The sequence below is a fragment of the Protopterus annectens genome, chromosome 1.part0, assembly GCF_019279795.1.
Source record: "Protopterus annectens isolate FY-2018-M chromosome 1.part0, PAN1.0, whole genome shotgun sequence".
Taxonomy (NCBI): domain Eukaryota; kingdom Metazoa; phylum Chordata; order Ceratodontiformes; family Protopteridae; genus Protopterus; species Protopterus annectens.
The window spans coordinates 1,963,614,614-1,963,632,911 of record NC_056725.1 but is presented as its reverse complement, the minus strand read 5'-3'; positions in this window follow the sequence as shown (position 1 = coordinate 1,963,632,911).

The following is an 18,298-nucleotide window of genomic DNA, read 5'->3' as shown; positions in this document are numbered from 1 at the left end:
TATCTTTAGATATCTAAGGTATATGCCTAGTGTTTGCTCTTATTTTTCTTGTGGGTGCTAGATTGTTAAATATTTTAAGAAAGGTATTGTTGAAGTAAAGGACTGTGTGATCAAGTGGGAGGTTTCTAAGAGGTGACCAGTTACTTTGCTAAAGTAGAAGGTTGAAAGTGGCTGGGAAAAAGTTTTTTTTTGTTCCAGATAACATTATATATTGTGTTGGTTTCTGTCTGAGCTCGTTTTCTGTACATGAAGGTAGGTGAGTGGTTACTTAGGGAGTCTGGAAGGCAGCCTGCTAAGTAACCTAGATTGGGTTTGTTAGTCAGTATCCAATCTGATGTGGACTGCTTTTTTCAGTGTTTATCTAACTGGGTAGGACAGGATATGGTTTGGATGAAATTGAAGAGGTTTAAGAAATTGGAGGGGCTGTTGGTGTTGCAGGAGTGCCAATCCAGGTTGAAGTCTCCTAGGATAATGTTTTCCTGGTTGAAATTAGATGATGCCCAGGTAAGAAGATTTTCAATTATGGGTAGCTTGTTGCCAGAGGGGAAGTAGGTGGTTATGATAATAATAGATTTGTTAGGGTTTATTACTAAGCGTGTTGTTAGGATTTCAAAGTTGGGTAAGTCAGGAGGGGCACAGTTTAATTGTTCCAGATTGAGTGGGTCTTTATACATAATAGCAATGCCACCGCCACTTTTGTTTGGTCTGTCTAATCTAATTATGTTATATCAGTTTATAATAATTTCCTTGCCTTTAATGTGAGTCTTTAGCCAGATTTCGGTTATTGCTGCAATGTCTGATAAGTAGGAGTTAAGGATTGCAAGGAATTCAGTAATTCTATTTATGATACTGTGGAGATTAACGTTTATAAAGACTATGTCTGTGTTGTTGGTTTTTGGAAGTGGGGGAAGGGGCGGTGGTCAGTAGTATGTTGGGTAGAGGCTGAGTAGGGCTGGGAGGGAAAATGGTTGGGTAATGAGGGGTGTGGGTGTGAGGTCCTGAGATGGGGTGGATATCAGCCTGGAGTTTAATTTGTGTTATATTGTACAGAGTGAGTTGTCTTTCAAATCTTTAATCTGGTCAAAAAATAGAATCACAAACCACACACACATGGCCAGAAATGGCCCATGGAAATGCCTTCACTTTTTGTCCTCTGCACATGCATGGAGTTTAGCATCTCACACCATTACCAAGTGGGTTGAATGGCTCTATATGTCCTCTGGCAAAACCTGATGAATGTTTGCCATCAGCCACACTATTCCATGTATCTCTATGCAATGATGCTTAAGCATGCTAAGCTAAAGGAATAAACTGTTAAAGACGAGTAAAGGCACTACTTTGTAGCAGTTACTCTGACAGGTTTTAGACTGCTGAATGTTGTAACATACAATTTCCTATGTGGATTGTTGACATAAACTACTTGTCTGAAGATTTCTTTTTTGCCCATAGCACCAAGGGTTCAATTCCAGATGCACCTCACATAATTTCTTAGTGTGATGTTATATGCGTATGACATGATTAATCATCTGCATCTAAAAAATTGCCACAGTTATGAGTTCTCATGGAGATATGTTGAATACTGGCCCAAAATAAGATCTGATGGTGACATCCATTCTCACAACTATCACATTTATCCAACCTTGTTCTGTTTGTCATATGCCTGTTGTCTCTCTCCTAACCCTTCTTTAGCCCTATATCAGCCACTTCATGCTACACAGCATGGTAGCTAAGTAATGCAAACTCACCAAAAACATGTCCATGTCATAGTTACATTTGCAGTCCTGATCACACTTACATAACTAATGCCATCCTGACACAATTTGTCAAAAAAAAAGAAGAATCTAGATTTGAACCCTAGCTCACCTTTAGACTGACCAGACGCTTACTGCTCTTTCACACTGTGCTACAAAGAAAACTAGGTGGCATGTGTATTTTTTACACTCAGTACTGTCCAAAGTACTGATGGCTGCACCTCATTGCTGAGCATGTTTTTATGAAGGAAGGTGAACCAAATTTAATCTTACACTTTTTTAATTAAGCGCAGAGACAAGTTTGCTCAGTGTTTAACGTTGCATAAATGGGGAAGGCAATGGCAGCAGTTTCTTAATTTAATAAAACTTTGGCCACAACAGTTCAAATACAGACTACAACATAAACATCACAGTATCTGTCAGCAATTTCTCCCATAACATATCTTGTAACCTACTTCATACGTTCAAATGTAATTCCTGAATTGTGAATCACCTATTCGCTAACATTTTGCCATCATTCACGCAAATCAGTTTCTTGCCAATGCACTTTATGAAGAGGTGTTTATATCCTTATTCCAGTTATTGTGTTGTTATTTTCCATTACATGGAAAGACATTCTTAACTACAAGAGAAGGGCAGGCACATGTGCGCTTGACTGAACACATACTTTCTGATATTGACATGTACACTGCAGCAATGCACTTGCAGATGATATATCAATACTTGGGCCATTGTCAAGCAGAATACAGAAATACAGAGCATAACTAGATTGTTACATTTGGTATGGGTTCATACTAACACTAGACATTAGTCATCTGTGATCATATCACATTGATATTGTCAGAAAATTCTATTAATGTGGATATCACTTCATCTGAGTAAGAAAACACATACCTCCACCCTTGTAGTACCGTTTCCAAAGTGTGTGTGTGTGTGTGTGTGTGTGTGTGTGTGTGTGTGTGTGTGTGTGTGTGTGTGTGTGTGTGTGTGTGTGTGTGTGTGTGTGTGTGTGTGTGTGTGCAACATCCTGAGAAACAGGTGCATGCATGGCTCAGTTCTGTAAAATGCATTCATGATGGCTTCTTTAAAACAAGTTACCAGGATTTATTTAAATGTATTTTTGCAAATTGCTATCACACATTCATGTCCCAAGTCCTGCCTTTGCACACAAGTCTCATAACAGTATATAATAATATCTACGACACTATGACAAAGTCATCCTCTATACAGAGCACTGTGACAGTGATAAAATCAGACATCTGTGGTGGCACAAGTGTTAAGTACTGTGTTCTCCAGCTTGTGTAACTAGCTAAGTAGGGGATTGAATCATACAACAGCCAACTTGGGTTTATGTCTGTTTGTCTGAGTGTATGTGTGAGGAGTCAGAACAGCTTGATTGCAGCTCCTACTGACCACACTCAAGTATCATCCAGAAAGTATTTTTACAATGGTACACAACTCCAGAGTAATTTCGTACATCCCTCACACCATCATCCTCTCACCATACAATGATGACGTAACCCTCTGTTAATGTCAGTCTTGTGCTGTGATGCTAGCATTACATGTTGTGTTCTTTAGCTTGTGTAACTAGTTAGGTATGGGATCAAATCCCACAAGAGTCAATTTGTGTGTGTAGTCATAAGAGCTTGACTCCAGCTCTTGCTGCCTTCAGTCAAGAATCATTCAGAAAATACTTTCACACTGGTACATGACTCCACAACAATTTCACGCAACCATCCCCACATCATCTTCTCACTACACACCAATGACGTCAACCTCTATAAGGTGCACTCTGAGATTATTAATGTCAGGCATGCACTGTGGTGCTAGCATTAAGTATTGTGCTATCTTGCTTGTGAACTAAAGAAGTAGGGGTTCTAATCTTGCTGCAGTTGAGTGTGTGCATGATCACTCAACTATCAGTCTGGAGACAATTTTACACCACGATTTGAGTCCACATCTATGACACACAATCATCCCAGCATCATCTTCTTAGCATACATTGATGATGTCATCCTCTATAAAGTGCACTCTGAGACTGTTAAAGTCAGACATCTGTAGTGGTGCTACTCTTACATTGTATGGAATCCAGCTTATATTCCAATGCAGAGGTGTTTGAATCTGACCCCAATCAACTGGTGTGTATGTGTGTCTGTGTTGGTAGTGGTATATTATGGTCATTATATAATGCTTTGAATTTCCTTTTATTTGAATCCCTCTCTGAACAACATTGTGCATAGCCCCATGAATCCCACATCCCGTTTCCTCTGTTCACATAACATCCTTCCTGTGGAACACTGAGGATGTCATCATCTCAAAGATGCATACACCGGTTACATGGGCACATACACCTTTGTTCAGCCACATGTTATAATGCTGTTATATACAGAAACATCTGACATGTTCAGATTTACTTTCCACCTTGAGGAATTCACTGTATGCATACTTGCATTGCTATTCACAAGGATTATTCAGGTGTTCCACAGAAGCATTGTGGGACTGTCTGCATTTGTGCCATTAACTGTTACGCATGAACTGCATTCACCTCAGCTATAATGTGTCCACATATGGTGTCAGGGCCCTCACTCACACATTTCCACTGGTAAACATATAAGCTATATGATGTACAGCTGATGTAATGATATGAAATAAGTATAGTTGTATGACTGTGTTAACAGTTTGACTTTGTTACAAAAGGTTATATTTGGGAGTGATGTCACAAAGCATTTTAACTACTTCTGAAATCTCAAGGGGAATACCCAGCTATATGCAGATCTGGCTATGGATGGCAATACCCATACTCAACTACAGGAAATAGACAACCTGCTAGCGGACAAATTTGGATCAAACTTCAACCCCCTGTCCCCAAAGTATAACTGCAATTATTTATCAGCCTATTATCTCAAGAGAACAGGCCACATCTGACCTCTCTAATGCTGAAAACATAGCATCAATGGGCCTTGACAACATCCCAGGTTGCCTTATAAATAACTTTATATATGACGTAGCAGACCCACTTATCTTAATCCTAATTTTATCCTAATTTACAACAGCCTCAAGACTATGTTGTGGCAATATGGTGAGATGCAATAGTCATCCATATGCACAAGGGGGGACCATCAATATAACCAGGTAACTATAGACACATAACCTTGAATAGCCTCATCAGTAAAGCCATGGAAATAATTATCATGGACCTTATCAACAAGGATATTGGCAATTTTTCAACTCTGGAACCAAATCAGTTTGTATTAATTAAGGGTCTATCATGTCTGTTAAATATGGCTGACTTCTTCAAAAAGGTCATCAAGGCCATGGATGAGGGAAAGAAAGACTGTACATTCCACCTAACATGACCTGGCCGAGACATTTGATACAGTTCTCCACTCAGGTATTACAGAGAAACTTCTCTTGACTTGGCATAAACCCTTATATCACCAGGTGGGTAGCCAAATGGATCATTGACAGGGCACATACTGTTGGAGAGGGTTAATTAACCTCTAGCAAAAGGCCACACACCAGGGACATACCACAGGTTTCTGTACTAGGCCCTCTTCTGTTCAATATGTATTTCTCAGAAGCCAATGCAAATACACAGTCTTTTTCTAAATTTGCAGCTGACTGCAAATTGGGGTCAATCATGGAATCCATGAACAATACTGATATACTGCAGAAAGGATTAATGCACACAAATGATTCTTCCAGAGCCATGTAAAGAAAATAAATGAAAAAAAAAATCATAATTATTCCCTTTTGTAAAGCAAATAACTTACCAAATTACAATATAGACAGCCTTCCCCTAAGAGTAGACCCAGTGTTATATGATATGGTTACACATGTTTATTGTAATCTGAACTTCAACCACCCTCTGCCCACAATGGTGAGAAAGTCATTTTATGTGGCACAGTTCATAAGTAAGAGCATGGCATTCAGATCAAAAGACATTATAATTCCATTGTACTTGACCAACATCACACCAGTAATTGAGTACAATTAACCCTTTTGCGTGTACATCACCAGACATCTGCAACAGATGAAAAATAAAGCCCTTCCCTGACCCTCTTCAAGCGCAACCTAGATCAATGGATACATAACATCAGTATTACCACTTGATAGTTTGCATAAATACATATGCATGCATGTCAAGATTTCACGACAGTATAACATTTTTACTGGCAATGTCAGGAGGACAGTGATCATGTGGCACATGTCTTGAGGTTTGATATGTACTTATAGGGTGAGCTCCATGTATTGCCTGTATGTGTACAATATCACAGAGACAGCTTCATTGATCACTGACACTTGACTTTGTACTGCTCTACTTTCTGTGCACATGGATATAGTTGATGCATTGCCATCATTCTTACATACTGCTGTACCATTCATTATAATGGATCAATGCTTAAGTCACACATCAGTTGTTGATACTACAGATAATATCCATTGGTACTGCATGTGTTAGACGCATGCAATACCCAACTGTGTGTGTATAGAATTCACTCATAATATATGGTGTTTATATGTGTTGTTATCCATATGGCCGGTAGCTTAATCAGCCAGGGATGCTTTCATCAAGCGTTATCACATTTGGCACAGTGAGTTCTCACGTGGCTGGTAGGCCATACAGAGCTATTGTTTGGGACATATACCCATTATGATTTGACAGTGCAGACTTCACTTCAAGGTGTTCTACTAGATGCTTGTGTGATACATCTTTCTGTATTGCACCCAGTAAATACACAGGTCAGTGACCACAGTGATGACATGGGTTTGATTCTTGCAGGTGGTGATTGTGGCTTATCTGTCATGCAGACGTATTAACTAGCCGTGACTGGCCCTGATTTAAAATCCAAATTTAACAATGTCCCTCTTAAATCATCAAAACAATTGGTCGCTTTTGGGGAAGGGGTAGTGAATTCCACTTATAGAATACTGACAATCATTAGACTTGTTCACGTCTGTTCCTGAAGAAAATGTTTAATAAGTTACTCACATATTCTGTCAATCCAGCAGATTAATGGTGGTAATACTGTAAAAGTGTGCATGATTGTGTCTGTTCCAGTCTACATTTGTCCAGGAGTCTGATATTGTGTGTCCCTAATTGGTTGAGAGTTTTGGTGAAGTCAGCAGGTTGCTATGTGTCCTTGATTGTCTGAGAGTTTTAGTGACATTTCAGTAATATTCAAGCAAGTCATTTTGCAGATACTTAGAGTATGTACATACCACTAATTTATAAACCATCCTTGCTAAATGTCCTCTCCAGTGAGGATGTCAGTGATGTTTATATCACAAACATTAATTTCCATTGACGTAACCTTGCGTGACCATCACATATATGTGATAATGTGTGTTTCTAACATGATAAACTTGCTCAGGAGGTGTGAACAGCAGTGCATAATGTGCTGCCTACATGTGTGCTTAATGTTATACTGCTGACATGTGCTGGAATTGTGCACATTCAGTTTTGGGGATATTGCCATAATTACCATAATTACCATGCCATCTTACTCTATTTATTCCTGCCATTCATGTCTGTGCCCATTTTCATCAGCATGCTTTACCTGCCCAGTGTAGATTTCCTTGTATTTGTCCTTTCCATTTAACCCACCCATCCTCCATTATTTCATTATTCAGATAATTTTTTAGTGAACATTGCACTGACTACACTTTTATTTACTATGTTATTATTGCTGGTATTTCAGTATTTTTACCCCTGGTAGTCATTGTGGCTGTTGGCACAATCTTGACCAGCAAGTTTTCTCGTAAGCAAACTTGAATACTTGAATATATCTTCTTCCTTTGCTCTTTCTGCTCTGTATGGTTTCCTGGCCATTGCTGTTGCCGGCCACGAAACTGTGCTTGTATTCATGTAAGAGCGATGAGCAGCATGAATATGCATTTAGCGCTGCTGCTCATCACGCTAACATGTAAACTCCATGCAGCTTTGCACAAAGCCTACATGGAGTTTATTGAATTCCTGGGATTGTCTGTTTTTCTGAAAACTGTACATGTTATTAGCAAAACTACAAATGTGTCAACTTGTTCTTTTATTTCTAAAGATGGTGCTAATGATCATATTATGATAGAAGCATTGTATGAAAATGCTGGCAGATTTTAACCAATTATAAAATGATTAGTAATACTGTATGGCTTATTCTCCATATGTATGAAGTAAATAATATTGTAAAGTTTTGCATCTTTATGTGAGGTCTGCGTAACTATTATATTTAAAATCTGATTGACATGTCATTCATCCTGTTTCAGTACAAAGTTAAGTCAGATTTCAAAACAAAAAAAAAAAATAAAGGCAGAATTGCAGAGAGCCCCATATATTTCTTGCTGCCTTGGACATAAAACACAGGCATCCCAACTATAAACCACCCATAGAGAGAGTGAGACACATACCAACAATATGGAGAATCTTATCAACAACACATGGTGGTTTCAATCATGCCTGTTGGCATGAAGTAGACAAAGGACTATAGACTCAACATGCCCTGTTACTCTATTTATGTGCAGAATCGAGCACTGTGACAAGGAAATGAGCAGTAGCTCTCACCAGCCAGTCACTGGAAGACTGTAGCAAAGAATGAAGGTGAGATCACTTGCTATGTACCCCCCATGAAGCTGGTAATATTTTGAAGGACAGGAAACCAAATGTATTCTGCAATACATATGCAGTTGTAGGAAGACACAATTCAGCAAGCTGAAGCAGCTGAGGACAATAGCTCAGACACAGGAGGTGGACACCTACTGCAGCTTCTTTAATGACAGGCACTACAGGTGTGGTCACACAGCAACATGGGGAGACATGGGTTGCTAGGAAGATAAGCACAGCAATAGCAATAGATAAATATCCTGGGATCAATGGCCCTGTGACAGTCAAGGGAGGCAGGAAATGCAAATGTACCATGCAATAATTATGAGATGGAAGAAATAAAATAACCTCCCTCCACCAATGGATCATAGGTTCATAGGTGTGTACTAGGCTAATGGCCCTGGAACCTAAACAAGCCAAGCCCATAGAACTGCCCTGGCATTGTGCCGCCCGATGTTAGTTCCCAGTGCCTCTATCAAATAGATCCACTGCAGTGATCCCTGGGGTGAACTTTCTATTTCCCATCCACTCATCAAGATTTCTCTTGAAGAGGGCCAATGAGATGCTCTGCTTGACATGTATGGGAAGTCTATTCCAGTGCATGGGAAGTCTCTGGGTTATGAACCTGTCCCTCCAGCATGTTCTGTTGATTGTGGTAATGAGCTTGAGGTCTCTGGAGCATGTGGTGCAGAGGGATTTGAATTTCTTTAGATGTAGCATTTCTAACAGAGCTGGATCAGACATGGCTTTGTAAGTCAAGCAGAGATCACCTCTTAGTAGATGATATGAGACAGAGAATAGCTGGAGTTTTTTGAGTCTTTTAAGGCCTAGGATCCTCTTTGTGAGGTACTTTTGTGTCTAGTGAGGTACATGCCAAATGGGGCATTATACTCGATTGGCCTAATGAGGGTAGAGTAGAGAGAGATGCTGACCTCTTTCTTCCTGGATGCAAAACCCTTGGTAATGAGATGTGCCACATAAAAGGACTTTCTGACCACAGTGGCAATGTGGTGGTCAAAGGAGAGGTTGCTGTTAACGTGTGTCCCCAGATATCTTATAAAGCCTTCAGTGTTCAATCAACTCCCATCAATGTGGTAATTAGTGGGAACTGATTTTTTTTCCCAAAAAGAATGACGACACAATTTTTCGCATTAAGCTTAAGGCCATGGTTTCGACACCAGTCATTGGTCTCAGTGAGGTCTTTCTGTAGGATGTTTACATCACTTTAGGAGTTAATAATGGCTCCCAGCTTGCAGTCTACAAAGTTGGTCATTCAGAGTCCCTCTGTGTTGGCATGGACTTCTGAGAAGTAGGTGCCAAACAGGAGGGGACCCAGGACTGATCCGTGTGGGACTCCACTCATGACTGGTCGACAGTCTGACTTGGAGTCCACTACTTTCACACTGTGGGTTCTATCTGTGAGCCAATTTGCAACCCACCTAGTGATATAGGGGTTAATGCCTAGTTTTGTGAGTTTATCATTAATTCCTGAGTGAGGAATGGTATCAAAGGCTTTGGCCAGATCGAGGTAGGCTGTATGAACTGACTTGCCCTCATCCACAGCTCTGTTGACTGACTCAAAGAAGTCAACCAGGTTGAGCAGGCATGATCTACCTTTCACAAAACCAAATTGTGTGGTATCTAGAGTTTGGAGAGTCACTGTATCCTTGTTAATTAGGTCAATGATGATGCACTCCATAGCCTTAAATATCAGACTCATCAGGCTAATGGGGCGATAATTCCAAGGGTCTGTAATTGCTTCCCCCTTTATGGAGAGGGATGACTAGCAGTGCACCATTCAGTAGGGGCAAAGCCTGAGGTGAGGCTGTGATTGAACAGGGCAACAGATGTGGTGCCAGTTCACTTTGTAGCTCATGTAGAACACATCCAGGGATATTGTTGGCTCCCATGGAAACTGTATTCTTGGCCTTTGACAACGCAGCTTTAACCTGTGCTGCAGTAATGTTTGGTGCTTGGCATTCCTCCGGTATTGTGATTGATCCTTTAGGTGGGAGAGAGGGGTAAAGTTGGCACTGAATCTGGTCAGTATGTTGGCAAGATCTGCTGGCTCAGTATAGGAGGTACCATTGTGCAGTAACTCAGAGCAAACCGGGTTATTGCTGTGGAAATTCTTGATATAACTATAGAAGGCCTTGTGGTTGTTTTTAGTGTCTGCCGCAATTCTGCCTTCATAGCTGGCTTTAGAGGTTTTGATGAGGGATCTCGACATTTTGTTGAGGCTAATAAGGTAGTTTTTCCAGTCTTGGGACTTAACCTTTTTCTGCAGCATTTTCCTCCTTCTGTTGTAGTTTATTAATGGCAGGGGACCACCAGATTGCCTTCCTTTTTTTGGAGAAGAGTGTCTTGATTCTGTTAGGTATGGCTAGTTCCATGCATTTATGTATGTGATCGTAGAGTGCATTGGTGTATGATTCAGCAGTCATGCATCTATTTTCCATTGACATGGGTGGCGTGAAGTTAGTCACCTCTGTTTTTAGAAGCCCAAAGTCAGCTTTGGAGAAGTTTTTAATGGTGGTTACCTTTGCAGGGATGTAGGTGAGATGTGGATTTTCATGGTGAATAGTTTGTGGTCAGATCTAACCAGGGAAGAATTGACTATTGGTGTAGAGCAATGGTTGCTCATATTAGTAATAAACTGGTCGAGGATGTTGCTTCCTCTAGTGGGGGTAATAATGAGCTGGTCCAGGGCACTGGAACTGATGAATTCCAGGAAGTGTTGAGCCAATGTATTGGTGTGTGAGTAGTTTTCCCAGTTGATGGAGGGGTAGTTGAAGTCGCCTAGTATGAGAGTGTTGGGTTGGACTCTAATAGTTTCCAGGGTGCTTAGGAATGTGGAGTGAGAGTCTTGGGACATGTCTGGGGACCTATAGCAGGCTACAACCTGAACTGAAGTCTTATCCAATGTTAGTTGTACCTGAAGTATCACAGATGTGTTATGCTGGGCTACTAGTCTGAAGGTGTGGATATCCTTTATGAATATGGAGTCACCACCATCTTTGGAGCTTCAGTCCATGTTCTGGGGCCAAAAGGTGTGGAATGAGTTATAGCCTGGTAGGGAGGGGTGCTTTCTGCAGCTTTAAGCCAGGTCTCCATTGCAGCACAAATGTCGATGTTCACCATTTTGAGGAGTGCTTCGGCCAAGTGCATCTTGAGATTTAGACTTCTAGCGCTGAGCAGTATGACCCTCAGATTGCATTTATCTATAGCTGTTACTCTGGTAAATTTGGTCTTTGGAGCATTGCCTAAAAAAGGCACTATAGAGGTGGCAAGAGCCTTAGCCAGTATCCAGAAACCCAGGGGTGACAGATGCAGGCCATCTCTGGCAAAGCATCGAGGTCTGTCAGTCATGTCATCCCAAGCAGACAGATACTGGTTCCCCTTAGAATGACACCAGAAACTTAGGCAATTGTTGAAGTCAATCATTTTCTGCTTGTACTGCAGTATCATTCTGGGCAACAGTAGGAAGCTGTTCGGGGCTAGGGTCATACCTGCCTGGGCCACATAATCCGTGAGTTCCTCCATGTCTCTTTTCATGTAGTCCAGGGAGGTGCATGTCAGGTCATTCACACCCACATGGACAGTGACAGAGTCATACTTGTACTTGCTGTGGAGTGACCTGAGTGCGTATGTTATGTGTTAGATTCTGGCACCTTATAGACAGCTGACTGTTACCTTCTCCTTATTCAGCCTAGTGAGTGGGGCATCAGTGAGGCTTACTATCGAGTCATCTATGATTAGTGTATTGGGAAAGCTGTTTTGCCTTAGGGCCTTAGGTTGTGGGGCACACTGTGTAGGTGAGCTATGTGTCTTGTGGTTTGTGCTGTGTTATGGTGGTCGAGTGCGTTTCTGCCTTGGAGGTCTCTGCTGTTTGAGTAGATTTCTATTGAGAGCCTCCACAAAGGTGGGTGTGTGGTTTGTATTTTTATGTGAGAGCTGTGATGGTGGGTGTTCTGGAGGGCTATGTGTTGCATGTGGTGTGGTGCAGGTGTTGACCTTCTCCTCTTGACCAGCTATTCACGTCTTGGCTTGAGAGTGCATGGCTTCCAATTTGGATGTATAAGTGCATCTCTTACAAGTCTTGAGTATTGGGATCAGTTAAAACAGTATAGGGTGTTGATGTACAGGATGATAAGCTTTGCACAGCATAAGGAAATAGCAGTAAGGGATGTTCATCTACTTTTGACCCCAACAGTGATAAGACCCTTAGTCAAGTTAAAATGTCTAATATGGACAGGAGTACCTTGTCAAACTGGACTGTGTAGCTGTTAGCATCATAGGAATCGGGTACTGAATGTTCAAAACCTTGTGGTTACATTTACTATTGTGGCTGCCAATGGTTGGCACTCCCATGAGGGAGTAAGGTAGTAATATGTTAAAATGAATATTCAGAACCTGCTACTATTCTCATGATTGTAGGTGCCAGTGTTTGGTAATCCCATGGAGGATTAAAACAGTGATTTGGCAAACAACTGATTGACATTATGATGTGAACACAAAGGTGTAATTTAGTTTGACTGCATACCAAGTCTAATATCACAGTATCATGGAGAATTTCTGTTACTCTGAGAGCAGTGATGCAGGAGTTAGTATATATTTATTTATTAAATTTATTTACTGGGTATGTCCAACTGAGCAAAAAGACCATTTTCAGGGGAGACATGGTGAGAAAAGTTCTATCCAATTAAGGAACATCACAAACCAGCACTAAAATAAAGTCTAAATGTGTATATATATATATATATATATATATATATATATATATATATATATATATATATTATTAGATAAGTAATAGATGTGCAGCTGGAACAGCAGCTCTGCAAAAAAAATTCTTTAAAATGATGTCTCAGCTTTGATTTTCACTGATTCAGAAATCACAATTTACTGTTCACACTTCTGAGTTTTGGACAAATAAAGTGCAATTTTTAGTCATGCAAACCTTATCTATGTTCTGTCTGTGGGACACACTGCACATTATGGCAAATTCTGTCAAATGATTATTATTCTGAGGTTCAGTACTGTAAGTCTGACAACAGCAGTAGTAAGCTTACACATCAGGGCTTGTGTAATTCCTCAGTTGGATTTATTTAATAAGGAGTTACAGAAATGCTGTCATGAAGGCACACATGTTCTCAGTTATCACACGCGTGGGATAGTACCTGAACCCATGGAATCAAGCCAATCATTCTCCTTATTCTTTTTACATGTAATAGCACACTTTTAGTATATTTAATTATTAATTTGGACATGTTTTCATTGTTGGAAACATTGTCAGCTTTAAGCAATTTATTAGGGACCATCTGATAAATATTGACAAAATGCATATACCAGTATAGTAACTATTCTTATTAAGGATGCAAAGAACAGTCACCCTTTTAGTTTCTATGGTGTTCACCTTTAGTGCATTTTATGGTTTTCAATATCTTGATAAGTTACAACTCAATGAGGCTCCATCTGTTAGACTTTAACTGCACAATGTCAAACTCCCCAGTCGTGGTTTCCAAGGGAAGTTACTGTTGATGCAGTTCCCCAAATGTATACCAACATGATTTCTATTTCCACATGACATTTTCCTTTTCTACCGATTGCATGATAATACTTTGGCATATACATTCAGGGGTATGGGATGCAGTTGGACTTGCTGGCCTGCAAAAGAACATTATTTTATGAAAGTGATATTAAGCTGAAGGGTTCATTCTGGTTGTTTTCATCATGATGAACTTTTACAGTTTTAACTCAAAACATAGGTGAACCCTGTTCATTCAATCGATGAATTTAACTGGTGTTTCTTCATAAGTTCATAGGTTCATAGATTAGTACTAGGCTAACTACCCTTGCGAGCCATTTTAAGCCTAGCCAATTGTCCCCTGTGAGATTCAATCCCTGTACCTTGTGTTTGTAAGACAAACACCTTATCCATTAGGCCACCCTTCCAACCCTTAATATTTTGTTTCATGTTTCATTATTATTTGTTTGTTTATTTATTTTTGTGAATGCTGGCTAGGATTGAGAAAGAAGTCCAGTCTAAGTGCTAACTGTTGCAGCCAACAGGGGCATTTTCCATGATTATGGAAGATGTGACATATTTAGTAAGCTACAATGAGGAAATACCTCATTATCAGCTAATTTGCATGTCTCTGCATTATATGGTGTTACTACTAGTGCTAATCAGTAATTTCCTGTAGTAATCACATCTAGCAGCCCATGCATTGCATTGGCACAGTGACCCTGCTCATTCACTCTTTCACACACTTGTGCACACATTCAAACACACACAAACATACAAGTACATACATATATGCACACAGCTCTCAAGTGACTCAGAGTTTGCAGAACTTCCCTGATGTTGCCTCCTAATTTTTCCCTGCACCGCATAAATCACAGATGATTACAGTCAGTGAATAATGCCAGAAGTAAGTGGTTCACCCTTTTGATTGCTTAGATGCTGCACTGTGATGCTAAACCTGTTGCTATATTAACTGTTTTATGTGACAGACTAAATATTTAAAAGTTTTCTCTGGTGTCATGTAGTATTGCTCTTAGCTTTATCCAGAAGTCTTGAGTACAGCCAAAGAGAGGTATGGCAGCCTCCACCGACACATGGACACACCTCCATACCTCTCAACTGTCCCCAATATTACAGAATGTCCCTGATTTTGCACCTTATACCTGGCCCATCTCTCGTAGCTCACAGACCATTACAGTCAGTAATGCCAGGCATTAGAGCCTCATACTTATTATTCTGAAAATGCATTGTGATACAAGACCTGCAGCTCTATTTACTTTTTACATTCCTTAGAGTAATGTGTAAAGAGTGTTACTAGTAACTATTGATTCCTACTTCTTATTGTTCAAAATATGGTTCTTGCTGCAAAACCTATTGCATTATTTAACTTTGTTAGTAACTTAGGGTAAGATTTAAAGAGTGCCCCTACTGTCCAGTGTTATCCTCCCCAAACTTGTTATTGTTTAGAAAAGAATGCATGCTGCAAAGCCTGTTAATCTATTAACTTTTTACATGACTTAGAATAATATTTAAAAAATCCCTGGTGTCTAGTGTTCCCCTCACACTATTACAGTCTTTGATCATTAGTCTTGGAAAGTTTAAAGCTATGGCAACCACATGTATCCACCTATACAGACAAAGACACTCACCCAAGAACACTCATACCACTGCAGATGCAGACACACGGAAACACACATGCACATGTTCATACCCCCCAATACTACAACTTCTCTGCAGAAATTTACCTGATTGTACCTTTTACAATGTCTCCCCCACTGACAACAATGTGTGGTAACTAACAAAGCTAGCTATGCTAATTTATGCAGCTGAAAAAATTCTCTGAATGGTTTCGGCTGTGTAAATCCCTTAACGCGGATAATTTTGTAGGAGACCACAAGGCCAATTAGTATATGCCATTCCCCTGAAATGCCACATTAACATGTAGCATGGTCGAGAAGTTAGCCCACCATGGTGATCCTACAAACTGCTTAAAATCACTGTGGTGGGCCAGTCTCAGAACCAGAATAAAACATGACCAGTAGTAGCAGCTCATGTTAGGGCTTACCGCTGATGGCAGCTCTTTCTGTATCCACAATGTTTACAATGGCATTCACACTCATTCTGGTTTTAATTTATCTTGAGACAGCACTGTGTATTTTAAAGTGTTCATATGTAATTAATAAGCATGCAGTCCAGGACACCATTAAGGAGCCTAGCCCAAACTCCTAATTAGCTCAAAGCACTGCCTAGCTAAACTGTTAACTTAAGGTCACACAAGAGGCAAATAAAGGGTGAGGGAAGCAAACCCTGTGCAACAGGAACTGAATCATTAGCAGCTCATAGCCTTAATCCTCTGTGGTAACTGCCAGATACCCTGGGATACACTGTTAAATATTTATTTTGGGCTACAACAATTTGCTGTTTTGTTATGTACATCAGCTACTACTTCATTAAACATTTTTTGTATACAAAATAACATTTGAAAATGTGTGTTGTGGGTGGTCCTTAGTGTAAATATAATGTTACAGGATTTGGAGGTGCTTGTGAGGGAAAAATGAATGGAGAGGGGTCGTGGGAAGGATTGGACAAATTAGCAAGCCACAGTAAGGCTGTGAGGGCAAGAATGGCTATATGGAACAGGATGGTACACATCAACATGACAAGTAGGTTAAAACATGTTACGGCAAGAAGATTAAAATACTTAGAAGAAAAAACAGAACCACATAATCCAAGATTTAGAAGCATTTCCAATATGCAGAACAGAGAAATGGGCTATGCCACATTTAGAACTTGAAAGAGTCTCATAAACAACACAATCTTCCATTATATTTTGACCACAGGAGTGCTCAAAGTTTAATATGGTAAAGTACTTAAGGATGCCAGACATAACTTATTTTACAAAAGCGTGTCACTGTAAATTCAGGAATGACATACTGTACTTAATTATTTTAGTGGGTGTCATTATTGCTATTATTTTAATTGGTGGACCTCCTCAGGTTGGATCTGAAATTTCAGACATACTCTAGCAATCCATGCATGCTTCTATGAGCAGTGCATTCATAGATTCACAAATTCTTATGGAAATGGGTGCAGTATGGATAATGTCTGTAAAGATTGTGTGATCCTCATTCTGAAATAAAGGCTACAATATTTTTTGTTTGGAATCCCTTATGTTCTGGCTTTGTTCACACTCTTGGAATAGCAGTTTTACCATAAGTCCCAAACATTTCAGCTACAGATATACCATTTAATGTGAATTATCAGAATAAAGAACTCAGATGTTTACTCAAGAAAATCATTGCCTCTTTATAATCTTACTGGTAAACTGAAAGCTGACTACACCAGGACAATATTTTTCTCAATAGGGAAAGGTATGTCATTTATAGTCTCTGTCGTATTTAGCCTTAGAAATAATGCATGCATCTCAGCTGCACATCCTGATCACCATATTGTTTGATAATTCTCATTAAGGCTGGATATCTGCCACAGATTCACTGTCCTAAACGCAATGCAAGTCATGCTAGGAGATGAAGACTGCATCATCTTGGACCAGACATATACACACATGCACATAAGCATGTGCAGACACACACACACACGCGTGTGTGTGTGTGTGTGTGTGTGTGTGTGTGTGTGTGTGTGTGTGTGTGTGTGTGTGTGTGTTTGTCTGTGCACATTCAATTCAAAACCATGATTGGCAAAATAACCCTTGATATTTTTAGTTTTTGATTGTATTGAGCTATGTATTATGAGATTCAGCAGAAGGAAAGTACAGCAATTCTATACCTTCCAAAAAACTGCAATATATAAATAAATAGAGACATGCCCTAATGGATATGCTTCAGTGATTGCTGTAAAACATTTGGCATTAAAACAAAGGGAACATTATCTAACTTCTTAGACTATACCATCACAAAATGTTACACAGCACATTTAACTTCCAGTCGCACTGCCAACAGATGTGCTTCAAATAACTGTGGATCAAAGAAATTTTATTGCATGGACAGTTTAAACTTAACATAAACTGTTAACCAGCTGGAAGATTTAAAATGAACAGCACAAGCTTAAAACTGAATGTAATTAGTTTTCATGATGAGCTTTGTCCTTGGAAAACTCATTCACCTTCACTCTACACAATATTTGCAAGCAGAAATTAAACTGTTAATATTATACAATATTCATTACCTTTCTGGTACATTTTCCAAATAAAAGTTAAAGCTTAAGAAGTTTATTTAGTGCTATGACTCTCTGTATTATTAAAATAAAAGTAAGTGATAAATGTATTGCTTCATGTATATGTTGACATAACAAAATATTTCCACTTGACCTTGTTTTGAACAGAAGAGTTTGAAGTTAATTGTTAGCATAAGACCCTATTAAAGTTTTAGCTAACAGAAAGTATAACTTACATTTGGTTTATTT